The sequence below is a fragment of the Schistocerca piceifrons genome, chromosome 3 (genome assembly GCF_021461385.2).
Source record: "Schistocerca piceifrons isolate TAMUIC-IGC-003096 chromosome 3, iqSchPice1.1, whole genome shotgun sequence".
Lineage (NCBI taxonomy): Eukaryota > Metazoa > Arthropoda > Insecta > Orthoptera > Acrididae > Schistocerca > Schistocerca piceifrons.
Genome location: NC_060140.1, coordinates 834649784 through 834663529, shown reverse-complemented (window position 1 = coordinate 834663529; position 13746 = coordinate 834649784).

Genomic DNA, 13746 nt, shown 5'->3' with positions numbered 1-13746 from the left:
CGTGAACAAAATTCTGCGTGTCAAAAGTAATGTTTGCGTTACTGTAATATGCAATCTGTGCTGTATCTGGTTAAATTCTATCGTACGTGCTGTTATTTACGGGAGAATGTTGTGGCATATCCATTATATGAACTGTTCTGTTATTTCTTACTGACGTGTTACGCTATGGACGACACCTATTGTCTGTTTCATTCATGATTATTCGTTGTTGCTGATGTTGCTGCTGCTCATAAGATCGACTGTTATTAAATGTACGCTGAAAATTGTGCTCATCATTTTTACGTCTGTCGTGATAGTAATTTCTATACGGCGCATTGCGATGCGAGTTGAAATAGTGTGTTGTCTGTACGTAGTTATTTCTTTGCTGCCATGCGTTACTATTTGTTGGAGCTGGGACTATACGTGCACGCGGCGAAACATTATAGTTTGGTTGACCTTGCAGACTACATTGTTGGTTAGGTATGCTAAGCGGTTGACTTTCATGCTATTGTAGTGAAAAACATCTATTGTTACAAAAAAAATGCGTTTGCTGTTAATTTTACACATACTGATAATTACGATTTTATCCGTTATTAAAATTCTCGTGATTCTGGAGTGCCAAATGAAAATTGTCACATTCGGTAAAATATTTGTCATATCCGGTTTTCATTACATGTTTCTTAATACTAGGTAGAGCAATAGTTAAAGAGCAGTTTTGATAGATATAAAGGATAGTAGAAGAAAAGGCAGCAGTGCAGAAAACTAAAGATGAAACAGCACTACTACAGCTCGGGGCCCTATGCTCGCTACGGCACATATTCATTAAAGCGTAATGAATCCCCTGAGGTCTATTACGCACTGAGAATAAATTTTAGTTTTTGCGTTACAGGCAATAGCGGTAAAATTCCAAATACAAATTGCTGCATTCTTGCTAATTCCAATTTCTGCATTACAGGTAATGCTGTTGAAAGTACGAGTACAATAGCATATTGTCTTATCGGGTTCAAAGCCAGCTTCCGCATTACAGGCAATAGCGGTGAAAGCAAAAAAATAAATTGTCGCATACAGTGCAAATCGTGTATCTGTGTTCTGCCATTATTAAATTCCTAACATTTTCTTACAAATGCAAACTGCTTATTGTCAACGTTCTCGGCACTGAATTTGAGAACACTTTCGGGTTTGTGTGAGAATTTGTTTGTCTGTGTCATTTCGTACTTCAAGTTGCGTAGCTTTTCAGATTTTAAGTCGCGTGGCTTTTCAGATTTTAAATCGCGTAGTTGCTGTAAATTGCTCACATTATACACGCTGCGTGACTCTGACAAATGTTCACTAAGTGGCGTCTGCTGTGTTGAGTTATTAACTGAAATACTTTTCATCTCCGTTACTTCTTGTTGTAAATTTGATAACTTCCTACGTAACGTGTTGTTAGATGAATCGATCTCATTAATTGTCTGCTGTAAATTTTGAAATTCAGGTGTTTGGATAAATGAAACCGGTGCAGTATCGTCTGATTTATTGTCATTATTATTTTCGATAACATCAATACGACTGGCCAATTCACCATATTTTTCAGTCAGCATTTTTGCCTGATCATCGGTTTTAGTGTCAGTGGCATTAATCTGTTTTTGCAATTTACGCGTAGTTTCATTCAGTTTTTTAACATCAGCTTTGATGACCTCGCAATCCTGTGTTAGTTCTAATTGTTCGAATCTGTCTGTCACTGTTTGAATATTTACTGTGTGTGTATCTGTTTTTGATTTAAGATCAGAAATTTCATCCCGTAATTCCGCGTTCAACTGTTCTATGGTATTAATTTTGTCGGATACTGTAGTAATATTATTGTCTACATACGTCTTCGCTTTCGCGAACATTTTACGTTTGTCTTCTTGTCTCTGTGCTGTGATCGTTTCGATTACTTGTCGTTTCACTTTGTTTTGATCCTGAATAAATTTACGGAAACGCGTATCTCTGTTTTGTATGTGAAGATTAAAGCGTTCGTCAATCTGAGTGTTCTGCTGTTCGAATTTCGCGTCTATCTTTGCGTCCACTGTGCGCGAAAGTTCTACCGTCATTGCTTTAAACTCGTCCCGTAATTGTGTAGCCTTTTCAGAGCATTGTTTAGCGACTCCGCTAATTTCGTCTCTGAGTGTTTCTGTTGCGGCTGTTTGCATTTCTCTTAATTCTTGCACAACAGACCTAATTTCTTCGCTATTTTTTTTTTGAACAAGCCTCAATTTCCGCGCGCAACTGTTCCTTAGTGTCATGACACTGCGCGGCAACAGCTCTAATTTGTTCACTAAGCTGTCTGGAATTGTCGTCTAATTTTTCATTTAACTGTCGTTTGAGATTTTCATTATCTTGTTTGACCTGTTTACTAAGTTGTTTGAGATTTTCGTCATTATTGTCAAGTTTCTCATTTAAGTGTTTGTTATCTTCCCTAAGTTGTTTGACCTGTTCATTAAGTTGTTGTTTGAGATTGTTGTCAGTTTTCTCACTCTGTTGTTTGATATCTACACCAATATCGTTCTTAAATTGTAGCATTATTGCCATAAATTGATTCAAACAAATGTAGTATTACCTACTCCATTATCTGTGCTGTTTGATTGTGTACCTGGAATTGTCGCGCTTTTTGTGACCATTTGGTCATTCTGCAATTTACAAAAAGGATTATCAGTCGGACCTACACTGTCACTCACTATTTCGGAATTAAATAAATCCGTCGTACTTTGTGTACCCTGTTCATTTTCATTACACAAATTTGTCTGTACGTTACTTGAGTTTTCCAAATCGGGTGTGTTAAGCTGGGTAGCGCTCATTACAATGGAGCGTCCCGCGTCATCAATTGTCGTCAAATTAACAGAAGAGACAATTGAGTTCGTTTGTTCATCATTAAGATAAAATTCATCATTAATGGTTGTAATGCACTGACTGTTAGTGAACGCAGGATTGTCATCATCACACTGCGTGTCATAATTACTATCGGACACGCTGTTTAAGTCGGTAATTTCATTCAAAATACCTCGCGATACACTGTTCACAGTCTTTCGCGGCATTTTTACAATAGTCACAATTATTCACAAAACAATAAGCACAATGCAAAGACAACACACAAATACAACAGAGCAACGAATTGCCGTTGACCTGTAGAAAAAAGTCACAAGTTAATAAAAGCGTAGCGCCAAATCCTAATTATACTAAGCAAATAAGAGCAGATATCTGACTGTTGCTCAAAAGACTCTCAACGAAATTCGATCCTGGACTGGGTGTCGCCAAGTGTAACCTCCCCACAATAATTTAAAAAGAAAGAAATATGACAATATTTAATTATGAATGCTAATGGACACTGCTCTAAGCATAACCTGCCCACAATGAAATGTACTGACAATGGCAACAAAAATGTGAAATTCGCAATCTGACTCAAATATAAGTTCTTCACCAAAAAATTAAAGTCCTTTCAGTGATAAGAAAATTCAATTAAACCGAAATATCGGTCTTTGGCCCTGTGCAAAACAATCAGAATTAAAGTCTTACCTCAGAATAACTGGATGTCAAATTTCTGCTCTTATCTTTGCGCACGGCTTGTAGGAACTGCATTGCAAATAATAATATTCCTTTTTTCTGTAATTTTACTGACAATTTTCTTTAAAAAAGTGGAATGAAATGGGAAATGCAACGAAATCTTTAGTTCAATAAAAAATAAAATTTTTGAAAAAATGCTTTAAAAAATAAAAATTATTATTGGGGCATTTGTTGGAAATTAATTACAATAAATAAATTTTTACATTATCTAATGATTATATTAATTAACAGTATACCTCACTCAGCATCTTGACCAGTGTTGCCGACCGCCTACATCACACGACCGCACTGGGCTGCTACTACTGACCGACCGCTCTGCATGACGACTATTAGCGTACTGCACTACATGACGACTAGTAGCGAACTGCCCTGCACGACTACTACTGACCGACTGCTCGTAACTAAATCGAGCTACAGACTTCCACGACTACAGACAGAGTACTGCTCTGCATAGCGACAACTAGCGAACTGCTCGCAACACTCGCGCGGTCAAGCGCAGACCCTCTGGTCAGAGATGCTGCAATGCCTCGCCATCGCTGCTGCGTTACATACATGTTTCAACGTTGAGTTTGCCGATGTAGCGTTTGCGTTTGGTCTTGAGAGAGTTCGAGAAGCTCCGATTTTTCTCATGATGTCCGTGAGCCCCCGGAATCCGATGCTCACGACGATCCCAGTCTATTGACTGGGGCCCGGGGTAATGAGATTTTTCTCGTTGTACCATCATGATGTTTAGTAGTTGGATGTATGGCATGCTGCCGACTACAACCTGACTTTCCAGATCAGGAGGTTGGTTGAGGCCGCCACTGACATGTGGAGCAGACGCCTTTTGTAGCCGCCCACTGTGGGAACAGACGCTACTAGTAGTTTTGGTCCGCCCCGAGTATTTCATTTCCTCGGTACCACCTATATCTAGGAGGCATTTCCCTATCCGCCACCTGGGGAGGCCCTCGGTTGTGGGTCTACTAACCGTAACTATGTATACACATACATTTTTTTCAAACAAAATATCTATGATCTTTTTGAAATTTGAGAGCTGTCTGACACATTCACAGTCATCGTGTTTGACAATTCGCGCACAGAAAATGTCGTTTAACAGTTGCAAACCATTTTTGGTTGAGTGAACGTGTTATATTGGCTGCAAAAAACCTTGATGTTAACGAAATGAATTTTCAGATTCAAAATATGACACGTGGCGAATTGCTGACATACAAGTAGGTTTATTCCGTTACTAATCAAGATGATGTAGTCAACTATCCTACGGAATTTTTAAATTCGCTGGATTTCCCCTGATTACCGCCTCCCAATCTGTAATTAAGTCGGATCGGCAATCATTATGTCGCGAAAGGTAAACCAGCCACGTCTTTGTAATGGCACCCGGCTTGTGGGGAAGAAATTAAAGAACAACGTAATCGAAGCCACAATTTTAAAAGGAAAGTACAAAGGTGAAGACAGTTTGATTCCAGTATCACTAAGATTCCGACCGACATGCCATTCGACTTTAAACGGTTATAATTTCCAGTGCAGCTTACATTTGCCATGTCGATAGATAAATCGCAAAGGCAGTTGTTATATGTTTGTGGCATCAATCTTGAAAATCATGTTTTTCACATGCCATTTGTATGTCGCATATTCCCCAACTTCATTTGTTTACGCACCAGAAAACAAAACTATCAATGCTGCGTATCAAAAAGTATTACAATAAATGCTACCTAGCAATAAACTTTGACACTGATTCACTGATCACCACAAAAGATGACAGATGTATATGAGTTTTCATAGATAGGTGAAGAGGAGATGAACTGAGGTGGCAGAATCCAACAGAGAGAGGACGAGGAGAAGGATAGAGGGTGGGGGGAGACGGGCCAAGGGATGGGTTCAAAAATGGTTCAAATGGCCCTGAGCAATATGGGACTTAACTTCTGAGGTCATCAGTCTCCTAGAACTTAGAACTACTTAAACCTAACTAACCTAAGGACATCACACACATCCATGCCCGAGGCGGGATTCGAACTTGCAACCGTAGCGGTCGCGCGGTTCCAGACTGTAGCGCCTAGAACTGCTTGGCCACTCCGGCCGGCCAAGGGTTGGGGGGGGGGGGGGGGGAGGTGATCAGAGAGATAGTGGGAGAGGACTAAATGGATAGAGAGAAAATGGGGGAGGGAAGAAGGACTACGAGAGTATGGAATAAATAAATGCCCAGGCAACACAATGCAGTCAGTGCTGCACTTTTCAACACCAAAATGGATGGATATTTGTACTAAAGAAGTGAACCTCCACCCCCCAAAAAGAAAATTGGTCACCTCCCCAGAAGGATAAATTATCTACGCTCCTATTAACCACTGTACTGCAATGAGAACCAAATTAAGATTTTGGAAGTCTAGATTCTTTAACTTTAGTATGTTTCAGCCAAGTATGACACCAATTATATAAATATTTAACTACGTTTCCAGGATGTATTTTGCTGGTTCTGTGAATTCATTCAAAGTTGGCAAAATCATTCTAAACTGCCAAAATGCATTTTAACAAAATCGAAGGACTTGTTTCGTATCCAGTTCGTCTAAAAACTATAGTACTGGGAATACAATGGCGACCCTGAGCCATTTTTCGCGGCGCCTACGTTTGCGCCATGAGAGTCCACACTTGTAGTCTAGGTCTGCGTCATGAGGGACCATATTTCGGGCCATCATGATGCAGACTAAGACGACGAGTGTTTACTTGCATGATGCAAACCTAAACGACGACTGTAGACCCTCATAACACAGACCTAAACGACGAGTCTGAATCCTCATGACGCAGATGTAGACGCTGTGGAGAGTGGCTCAGAGTTTCCATTATATTCCTACTACAATACATTCATGGAAAAAGACGCTCTTCATTTTAGGAGCATTTGTAGTGTCTAGGTCTTCAGCATCTTGACTCTGCATGTGGGATTCCCCTTAACATAGAAATACAAGAATAAAATTACATTTTGCAATGTGTGTGGAACTCAACAAAATAAATTGTAATTTAAACTTATAATGTGTATTGCCTTAATCCACAAATAAATATTTTATTTTGCAGAACACTTTTCAACATAAAATATTTACAAATTTTCCTTCAGTTCCCCTGAAAGTATTATTTAGGCCAAACCAGATTCTCCTAAAAATATTTGGCTACTTTTACAAACAGAAGAAACAGAAAATGGTTTACAAACAATAATAAATGTCACTTGGGAGGATTGAAATCAAAAAGTTTAGTCTAAAATAAAAATGAACTGTATGCATTACAAAATTTCTATCTCAGAAATTGACGCCCAAAAAGCACAAGAAAGAATTAATTAGTAAATTTGTGCTCAAACTCATAGTTTTCTGTATAATGGTCTACTGTATTCTTAATGTGTCTGCTGATTAGTGTTTGAATTAATTATGACGAGATCGTTAAGTCCGTCTGCATTAAGACGTGATCGTTTTTCGCTAATTAGGTTTCCAGCGCAACTAAAAACTCTCTCACTAGAGGCACTAGTGGCTGGTATATTTAATATTTTTCTTGCCACACACGCAACTCGAGGAAGTCGTTGGGAGTTATTTTTCCACCACTGTAGAATATCTCCCTCGTTCACACAGTGTTCTTGCAAGTATCTGCTGACTTCATCGTGTGGGAGAGGAGGCTCTTCTGCCCAGTCCTCAAATTTCGCCATTTTGTACGGCCCTGGATTTGTTTCTTGGGTGCTGTGATTGGGCACTTGTACTGAAACTGTACAGGTTCCAATTAATATTTGTAGAATAATGTGAAGATCGTACTACACATAGTTGAAATTATAATATTTTTTAGATGATGCTATCATTTATCGTCCAGTAAAGTCACCAGAAGATCAAAACTAACTGCAGGACGATTTAAATAAGGTATATATTTTTGGTGTGAAAATTAGCAGTTGGCAATAAATAATGAAAAGAGCGAGGTTATCCCTGTGTGTACTAAACTAAGTCCATTAAACTTCGTTTACAAGATCAACCAGTCAAATCTAAAGGCTGTAGATTCTACTTAATACCTCAGATTACAATTACGACCTACTTAAATAGGAATGGACACACAGAAAATGCTGTAGGCGTTTTAATGACAAAACACTCTTTTGGAGCATTGTTACGCAGTTGGAGAGCCTTACGATTGACGGAAGAGGTCGAAAAAGTCTAAATAAGGGCAGCTGGTTTGGTATTATCGTGAAACAGGGGAAAGAGTGTCGCGGAAATTACACAAGACTTGGGGTGGGAATCATTACAACAATGGCGTTTTCTGACGTAGCGCGATCTATATATGAAATCTGGATCACCAACTTACACCTCCGAATTCGAAGATATATTGTTGAGTCCCATCTATATTGGAAGAAATGATCATCAGAATAAAACACAAAAAAGCTGCGCTCAGACGGTGAGATGTAGGTGTTCTATCCCGCGCGAAATTCGAGAATAGGAGACAAATAAGTTGAAAGTGGTTTGATGAACCCTCAACCAAGCACTTGCGTGTGACTTGCAGAGTAACCATGTACATGTAGATGAAGAATATATGCATTACGTTAGGAGCTTACCTTCAGCACACATCTGTCGTGCTGCTTGGTAAACTTCAATTTTTTCATCCTCGGTTAACTTTCTTAATGTGCAGTAGTTAGCCACCATAAACGTTGCAATTTTATGCAACATACTAACGCACATTTTCTGTTCTAGGAAGGCATCGGCGGCTTGTTTCAAAGGTTTCATGTCCGGAAAATACATTTTCTCAACATACATATTTCACAAGTGGTTCTATAATATTCTGATGGAATAAAATTACAAACCTCTTCATCGTTATCCCGTACGGTACAGTGAGTTTTTAAGGCATAAAACCACCGTAGAACTAAATGTAGGGTTGGCTCCTTGTCACCCTCTAGATCAACTGTGGCTTCTTTAAACGGCTTAAGAAATTCTATAAGCTGGCCAGTTATATGGTGGTCATAACCCAGCATCTTATCAGAGGCACCTTCATTATGTAAAACAGCCTTCACTGGACCAATCTTAGAATAGACTGATACAAGCATGTCAAAATAACTCTTCCAACGAGTTGAAACCCACTGCTTTAAAGATGAGTTCAGTCTCACACAGAGACCTCTTCTCTTGAAGTACGAAACCGTAGCCCGCACTGTTTTAAGAATGGCTAATATATTTGGAACATTTTCTTTCAAAAACTGTTCGCTCAGAACAGACTGTGTTTATACTATGAGCCATGCATGGAAGACGCTGATATATTTCGAGAGCTTTGACAATGTTACTGCCCTGGTCTGTGACAAACGTAAATTTGGCAATGTCTTCACGAGAAACACCCATAGTTTCTAAGCCATCTTCCAACTCGTTTCGAATATTCGAGCCAGTTTTTGGGCAGTCAGGAAACGCAGAGCACATCAGTACATATTTATTCAAACACCAGTCTGAATTTATGTAATGCGTTGTCACGGACATGTAATGCACCCCTTTGTAATTGTCTGTCCATAGATCAATTGTACTGGCACATATACCAGAACGAATCGCATGCACTATATCTGGGAGCATTTTGCTGCGCACTTTATCAGCTAAGGTTTGAACTTTCCTAGCTACTGTCACTCGGGAAGGCATAACATTTTTAATATCAACTGAGTCATATTTTTTACCATGTCGATCAGTGTCTGCCCTAAATTAAGAAATCCTTCTCCCTCTATACTGCTAAATGGTCTCAGATCCTTAGCACACATTTCGACGCACTTTTCGGCCACTAAATCTTTGTCCTCTTTCAAGATATTTACGGAGTGAGGGAACTGCTTGTCAAATTTGCACACATGTCGTAACATACTCGAGGTTCCCGATTAAGTACTTAAGAGCTTTTTACATAGTTTGCATTGAGACACACCTACCGATTTATTTGAAGCGGCCTCATAAACACACGAAAACGTTTCCCATGCGGCACTTGTGCTCTGTTTCGTTACCAGCATGTATTCGCCAGTTGTCAATTTTTTTTCAATCTCACTAAAGTTCGACCTATTCATTGTGCTGCCTCCACCGTTGCGATAAATGGACTGCGGGCTAACTATCTGGCTACTCTGGTCACGGTAGCTTGACAGCGCAACCTGTTGTCAGGCGCAGCAAGCTGAGCGGGTCCCGTGAAGCTTGGCAGGCTTGCGGGAACCCAGGTAGCCCGGGCTTGCGGGAGCCCGTATCGGCCGCATTACCCACTGTGCCTCAGTACACGCGCACTCTTGTGTTTACGTCGCGGCAGGCTGACCTGCATGAATGGTTGCAGAGGAGTTAGGGGCAAGCAGGCTGCAAGGGGAATTTGTACACTTCTACTCAACACCCTCAACATTGGATATACTTCTGCGAAACAAATTAGAAAGATAAATTAACATAAGTAATGAAAGTTAACAAAATAAAAAAATAAGGTAAACTGGAAAGTTATGTGGTAACTTATTCTCGTTTGTGATCTACTTGTTTAAAAATGTTAAAATATCAGCCAAAGCCCATTTATTCCGTTCATTGGAAGCAGATCTTCCAGTACTTTTTCCTTTTCTCTGTCTTTTTGATACACGTCCCTGATGTTGCTCCACCTTTCCTTATAATCTTCAGCTACAACACACTGTTCAATGAAATAATTACGTACGATCTTATTAGGTAGAAGTAAAAAAATAGACATTTTTCATATTACACTTATCTAATTTATATTTTGTTTTTAGATGTATGGCAACAGAAGAAACACTCCGATCACTGACATTTACGTTCAGAATATCTCTTCCTTACACTGGTAAAATCAGACAAGTTCTGCTGTTAGTTCCACATAGGAAATTACTGATGATCCTTTTGCCACCGATCTCATCTGACGGTTAAAATCAAAATTCAAGAAATTTGAAGATAAATACCAACTTCATAACTATGTTGGCGCCATCGACGGTGAAAATTCGTCATTTTCTCCCCCCTGCGTATCGCTTTCATTGTATTGCAACTACAAAAAAATTTCCCTGCCGTCCTTTTCGCTGTGGTTGACGCGAACTGCAAATTCATTTTCTTTGATATCGGGTCATACGAGAAGGAAGGCGACAGTGGAATTTTTGACAAAAATTATAACGGGAAATTATTTGAATGTGGTAATGTGTTTTCCTATTAAACTGCCGAATTCGGACTTTGTATTTCCACGGGCTTTTGCAAGCGGCGAGGCGTTTCAATTACATCTAAATATTAAGAAACGTTTCCCACGTGGAATAGCAAGTTCTGGCAATAAAAAATCTATTTGTAAATACCGCCTTTCGAAAGATTCTGGAAATTCTTTCACCCTGTTAAGTTAAATATTTCGCATATTTTATTCGCCCATCAGTCTAAAGCCAGAAACGACTGATGATTTCGTTATTGTTGCTTACTCTTTTCACAGTTTACTTAGAGATGCACTCCTAAACTGAAATAACAAGTCTGATTTTGAACTAATCAGACATGAATCACTACCCAAGGAAAATCTTGGACCAATAGCAAGGATTGGCGGCCATGCAAATGCTGATGGATTTTCTGTGCGAGACTTATTTACAGAATACTTCAACACCTATGCATATGCTGGGATAACACTCTGGCAAAGTAATCACGTTAACGGGAGTTAGTAGGTTTCGAAATTTCACTGATGTTTTTTTAATACGTTCGCAAATACCTAAAATTAAACTTGTGTAATATACAAAATTTTTTGATATTCACTTTGTGTGCTCTTTATTATTGTAGTAATAAATGAATAATAAGTGGTAAGATGCTAAAAATAAACACATTTTTGGGTTCCGAGGTACGGAAACCTTATAGGATTACTTTATTGTCCATCTGTTAAGACCTCTTTTTCACAGGAACAGGCGGAGGTATCGACCTGAAATATATGTCAAGTGCGAAGGTGTACGGTCCCTCGGCGGTGTGAAAAAAATTAAACGTCATGTCAATGCAATCAAAATATACGCCCTGTGTTAAGACTCTTTTTCTCTGGAAAGGGAAGAGGCACGAAACTGAAATTTATCTCAACGACTAAGATCTATGGTCCCTTGGCGGTGTAAAAATCTTAAGCTCCTAACTCAATGGAATCAAAAGATATGCTCCTCTGTTAAGATCGCTTTTTCTCAGTAACGGGAAGAGATATGCGGGAGAAATTGATTTCAGATATGAAAGTATAAGTTCCTTTGGCGGTGTAACACAATTTATGTTTGAAAATATGTGTGATAAGGAAGAAATATATCGTAGAAACAATTCGTGTGATGGTTTAAATGCCGCGCTATCGTAGGTAAGACAGCCTGCGACAAAGGAAAAAAACTGCACATTTTTACCGCACGGCAGCCATTTTTAACAGAGGGCCTGTACATTGTTGTTTAAAGAATGTATAGTCTTTGCATGTCTGAATGTTTAATAGAGTATCGTTTAAAATTTGAAGTAAATCGGTCAACAACTTTTTGAAACTTTTGATAATGACGTTGGCGCTTTATACTGGATGATTTAAAATTCCTATTCCAGGCCTTTAAGGGTTGTAGAGGGGACTTAGTAGACGGAGTTCTGATAAAGAGTCCAAGTCCGAAAATGTATCGTTTGGATGTAAAATGAGTACGAGGATCGGAGCACTTTCAAGTCTCCTGCTTCGCGGAACCCACACAGCGGAGACAATGAGCTCTGACATACGTGCTGTACGAGCACATGGCATGGACAATGTTTGGAGTACTTGTCCTCAGGTTCTCTTCTACGTGACGAAAGATGTTCGCTTCAAAATGGAGAGTACAGCCCGCCTGTGGAGCATCACATCCAACCCTCCTAGTTTCGACCGTGCCAATTTCTCGTAGCCGTTGTTGTAGTCGAACAAAGGTAAGGTAAACATGCTGTGCTGCGGGGCGATCGCTATGGTTGAAAATGAAGACACTTCTACGCCGCTATCGCAGTGTAGAGACTTTTATTGGTTCAAGATGAACGGTATCATCAGTCTTATGCTGCCATCATCTGATCTTATGGAACTAGTTATAAAATTGCCGTACTATATTACATGAAGTCAAAGGGTAGAAGGCACTCCCCAAGTATACATGTCTCGACAAAAATCCGGTTGATGAAATACACACAGATAAAAAGTACACAGGTAAAATCCTCGTATCGTCCATGCATGCTTGTGGCCAACATGATTTTCACAAGCTTGCCGCACAGCTGTGCTTTGAATTCGCTTAATGTAACACAACAATTTTATAACAAGTTCCAAAAGATCAGATGATGGCAGCATAAGAATGTTGAAACCGGTCATCTTTAAGCAATAAAAGTGTCTACTCTGCGATCGCGGCGTACGAAGTGTGTTCATTTTCGAACGAAGGTGTTAATGTGATGTCATAATTATAACATTGATTCGCGACGGCCCCCTCTTCTCAGCTTGTGTGCGTACCATGATGTGGGGGATTTGAAAATGATACGATATTCAAAATTATTTTGTATCGAAACAATACATTTGCGGCATCAGTTCGTTATCAAAAAGTCATCTACTAGGTTCCTCTACAACCTGTAGACGATTATAATAGGAATTTCGCATCGCCGTGTACTTTACATATTCAGTTATGTATATTAAAAGTAGGTATATAAGAACACGTGACTATTCGAATACAACGTTGTATCAAAATGTAAAGTCAATCGACAGACCACTTTTCGATTTTTGCGAGCACAAATATAGCCTGGCTGGATTTTTACATACTGAAATACTAAATTCTCTGGTCCCTTGACAGAATAAATAACTTACGGTTCTAGTCAGTGCAATCAAAATATATGGCTTTCTGTCAAAACTTCTTGTTCTCAGGGACGGGAAGAGATATCAAGCCGAAATCTATGTCAAATACTAAGGTTTACGGTCCCTTGGATATGTAAAAAATTGAGCTTGTAAGTCTGTGCAGTCGGAAGAGATAGCCATCTATGTAATACATTTTGATACTCGCAAACTCACTCATCAAAACGTACAGATGAACTATCTAAATAGCCGGCCGTGGTGGCCGAGCGGTTCTAGGCTCTTCAGTCTGGAACCGCGCGACCGCTGTGGTCGCAGGTTCGAATCCTACGTAGGGCATGGATGTGTGTGATGTCCTTAGGTTAGTTAAGTTTAAGTAGTTCTAAGTTCTAGGGGCTGATGACCTCAGCTGTTAAGTCCCATAGTGCTCAGAGCCATTTTGAACTATCTAAATAT